Consider the following 5,000-nt stretch of genomic DNA (forward strand, 5'->3'; position numbering starts at 1 on the left):
CCTCTTCTTGCCATAAACATCAGAACGGCACTTGCTAAAAATTAAACACATGCAATAAAAAACGTTCCAAGGTCATAAACTGAAAAAAAAAAAAAATCACTCATATTCACTATTTACAACTTCAAAATGTCTATAAAATCTCTCTGTATCACTGTATAGTTTTAAAAAAACCAACATGCTTCTTGACCTGATTGGTCCCATATTTAACGTTTGACAAAATTACCAAAAATAGTCACTTACCTGATAAAAGGTTCAAGTTTAATGGGGTATTTTTTTCCTAAGTGAGATGTGAAGAATGTAGATGGTTAGTTGTGGTAGAAAATTATTATTTACAGTCAGAGCAGGAAAAATATTTTAGAAATTTAGAGGTACAACATTTAAAATCATAGTCATGGATTTTAAAAAAAAAAAAAAAATTGTTGAAACAAATTAAGTAAAAAACAACTCTGAGGCATTTTGGAAGCAAAAATAACAATATAAATCAAACTAACCAATGCAATGATATTATCCCAATATAAAACTATATATAACATCTGTCATTATTGTTTTGTATCCCAGACCCGTGTTACAAAAGAAACACCTGAATTCAACATGTCCACATACTTTTGTCCGTATAGCGTACGACTCCGTTACGTTGTTAATGGACTGATCTCAAAGAGGAAATTAAAGCTAAGATTGTTCCCTTCAGGTCTTTTAACATTAATGCTGCCTTCATGTGCTATGGAAATAATGGTAAATGTTATTTACAAACTCAAAAACTGCACACGAACGCCCCTTCATGTCAAATTTTTCACTTGGGAATTGGGAAATATTTTGATACACGAGCCGTCGAGTTGAAAATAACCTTTGACCTTTTCAATATGGCTGAAGGCAACGAAAGATTAATGTTGAACAATTCTTTTATCAACATTTTTACCAACATATTTTGCTGCTGTTAGCTGAGGATTTTGCATATTTATAGCAGAAAATTTGCAAAAAAAAGTGCCCATAGGTGTGAATGTGAGTGATTGGTTGTTTGTTTCTAAATATCAGCTCTGCGATGAACTGGCGACACGTCCAGGGTGAATTCCGCCTACGCCCGAAACATAACTGGGATAGGCTCCTCCTGCACCCCCGCGACCCTCTCGAGAATAAAGCAGATTCAGAAAAAGAATGAATGAATGAGAAAAAAAACGGTAACACTTTATTTGAAGGTCTAGTTATAATTAGGGCTGGGCAAGTTAACGCGTTTTTACCGCGTTAACGCATTCATTAAATAACGCCGACAATTTTTTTAAATCTCACGTTAGCGCCGTTTTATTATTGTTCTGCCTTTCAAGCAAGTCTTAGTTGATTTATACATACAGACTCTTATTTTGAAACTCATGCTTTTATTTTGCCGGTCCACACGCCGGTACTGAGAGGAGAAAAGAGCAAACTTTACAAGTAATAAACTTTAACTCGCCTGTATGTATCAGTCATTCTGTTGTTTGCTAAATAATTTCACATGCAAACGTGCTGTTAGAAACATGTTTATGACATTATTTTGGATGTGTTTATTACAATGTGTTATTAACATGTTTAAGCTAATTCGTTTATGCTAGCAGTCGCAGATGGGTTGCTCATTCTTTCTGCAGGCTCATGTTAAGTTTATGTAAATTCACTGGTTGTGTTTAGGTAGAATATGCCAGTCTTTGAACTAACCTTTACTCATTTACGATGTGAATGTTGTATTAGCAGTCATTTTATCTCGATGCTAACTTGAATGGGAAAATCCATAGACACACTAACGATTAGCATTTACAGCTTAATTAAAGATTTACGACGCCTTTTTATTCAGCAACAAAGGTTCACATCAGAGGTATTTTATACTATTCATTCTTACAACAACTGAACAGAAAATACTCACAGGCAAACGTTTTTGGGGCCATACAAACAGAGTGAAAGAAACGTGTCTGTTAGTTTCTTCTTATGTCCGAACTGACTACGGTAACACCGAAAGGACAAAACATACATTAGTGACACTTATTCCAACCACTAGAGGACCCCCTTTGCTTACTTTGAACAACTGAACATCACATATTATTGGGCTTATTAGTATTAGTACTTACTAGTGGGACTACGACTCCTGTCAATCACTCACAACTGTAAATACACTGGTGGGGACATAAACGTGTGTAAAAGTAGTGGTTTTTTACACTGAACAAAAATATAAACGCACCACTTTTGTTTTTGCTCCCATTTTTCATGAGCTGAACTCAAAGATCTAAAACTTTTCTGTGTACACACAAGGTTTATTTCTCTCAAATATTGTTCACAAATCTGTTTAAATTTGTGTTAGTGAACACTTCTTCTTTGCTGAGATAATCCATCCACCTCACAGGTGTGGCATATCAAGATGCTGATTAGACAGCAGGATTTTTGCACAGGTGTGACTTAGGCTGGCCACAATAAAAGGCCACTCCAAAATGTGCAGTTTTATTACACAGCACAATACCACAGATGTCACAAGTTTTGAGGGAATATGCATGGCATGCTGACTTCAGGAATCTCCACCAGAGCTTTTGCCTGTGAATTGAACGTTCATTTCTCTACCATAAGCCATCTCCAAAGCTGTTTCAGAGAATTCATGAAGAAGACTGTGCGAGGAAAATGGTGGTCACACCAAATACTGACTGGTTTTCTGACCCCCCTGGACCACCCAATACAGTAAAAGTGCACATTTTAGAGTGGCCTTTTATTGTGGCCAGCCTAAATCACACCTGTGCAATAATCCTGCTGTCTAATCAGCATCTGGATCTGCCACACCTGTGAGGTGGATGGATTATCTCAGCAAAGGACAAAGGAGAAGTGCTCACTAACACAGATTTAGACAAATTTATGAACAATATTTGAGAGAAATAGGCCTTTTGTGTTTGTAGAAAAAGTTTTAGATCTTTGAGTTCAGCTCATGAAAAATGGGAGCAAAATAAAAGCGAGGCATTTATATTTTTGTTCAGTGTACATGGACATTTTCATTTTAAATGTCTTCAGATGGTGGGGTTGCGAAGGACACAGTTGTTTGGAAGAACTGACATGTGCAATTATTTTTGTCACCGGAGTACTTCCAGTCTGAAATATCACTGAAAGGCAATACACGCTGTTGATGCCTCCCCCAACAACTATGTGATTAATCGCGATTAATCGCAGAAATCCACGCGATTAATTGCGATTAAAAATTTTAATCGCTGCCCAGCTCTATTTATAATGCATTAAGCGCACATTCATAAGACATTATAATGCATTATAAAAGTCATTACAACAGTTTATGATCATGTACGACAACTTATACCAAGGTTAATAAAGTATTCTAAGTGTAGGTCTAATGTATTATAAATTCAGCTTTCATAATGTTTTATACATCCATATCAAAATGACAACAGTGTTTGAAGGAACAATCTCCAGTCCTGGATTACAGAACACATTCTAACCATCATAACTGTAGCCAGTTTAAAGACACAGAGAACTGCTCTGACATGTAGTTTCTGAAACTGAATAACACCTTAGAAACATCAATAATAAGTTACAAGATGACTTTAAGAGCTTTTAGTAAAATGACAACACTGTCTACGGTTATTAGCATTTGTATGATATTATAACACAAGTATGATGAGCAGTATCTGCCGGCTCGAAGTAAAGTGTAAGTCAAAAATTATCCATCCAAGTGTTCTTAATACATCTTTATTTGCAGTATATATGAATTTATTTTATTATTACCAGTGTACATGGCAATTGATATTTTGTCTTGATCACATTTATTTATTAATGTATTTGCTCTGATAGTAGTTCCTTGTACACAAAAAAGGTTTCATTTTTTCTTCTGCTCAAAACAAATAAATGAAAAGAAAAAAAAAAAAAGCCTGTTTTGTTTAAAATCATTGCTTCCTGGTACTTATTTAAAGCTAAAAACACCAAAAGACTGTTCTAGGTAATCTGTAAATGCCCATGTTCCTGTGACTTTAACCCTTTCATGCATATTGGTCACTACAGTGGACAGCTATTCTACAGCTGTTCTCTTGTATATTCATGGATTTTTAATTGTATTATTATTATTATTATTTTTATTTTTTTTTTTTTTTTAAACATATCTTTATTAAAGTTTTAAGACACGACATATCTTTTCTGGCATGAATTGCAAACATTATGTAAATCTCTACTGAGCATAAACCCCCAGAATCATAAGCCCACCCCATAGTTTTCACACAATTTATCATTAATACTGTTTCTGTGCGTCAAGAATTAAACGGTGGTGTCCAGCTGAGTGGACATTTTGCAACTTCATGAAAATAGGTTCATAAGAATTTTTTTATTTTTTATTTTTTCATTATTAATTTTTATGTATTTTTATTTTTTAATTTTTAAATAATTTGTTTTTTTTTCTTTTCTTTTCTTTTTATTTTTCAGAAGAAAATTTTCAATCGCATAGTTTTTTTTCATGCCTAAAGAGGAATTAAAAACACTCCGAAAAAAATTTTGATTAAGGTTTTCATAATTCGTGCATGAAAGGGTTAATAAAAGAAGCCTCAAATCATCGCAACTTTCATCGCAATTTTTTTGGAAAAGCTGCCACAAAATCAGACATTTTAGGCCGCAACAATCACAAAAAAAACCTGTGAAATCCTGGAGGGACTGCATGTTGCTTTGTGCGTAAATAAAAAATAATGTGGCAGCTCTAAATCTTTGTTAATTCAAACACATACTTTTTTTTTTTTTTTTTAATAAAAATGAAATCCCTAAATTAGATGGCTATATGGACCAGTGACAAAACCTAACAAAAGTTCCCTACATAAAAAAATAATTTTCTTCACACTGCTTTGGTATGGAGGTATAAAACATTATGAAAGAGAATTTATTTCATTATGCCTACATTTATAATAGTTTATTAACCTTGGTATAAGTTGTTTTACATGATCCTAAACTGTTGTAATGACTTTTATAAATGCATTATAATGCGCTTAATGCATTATAAACTAGACCTTCAA

This window comes from Sphaeramia orbicularis, chromosome 2, assembly GCF_902148855.1.
Source record: "Sphaeramia orbicularis chromosome 2, fSphaOr1.1, whole genome shotgun sequence".
Lineage (NCBI taxonomy): Eukaryota > Metazoa > Chordata > Actinopteri > Kurtiformes > Apogonidae > Sphaeramia > Sphaeramia orbicularis.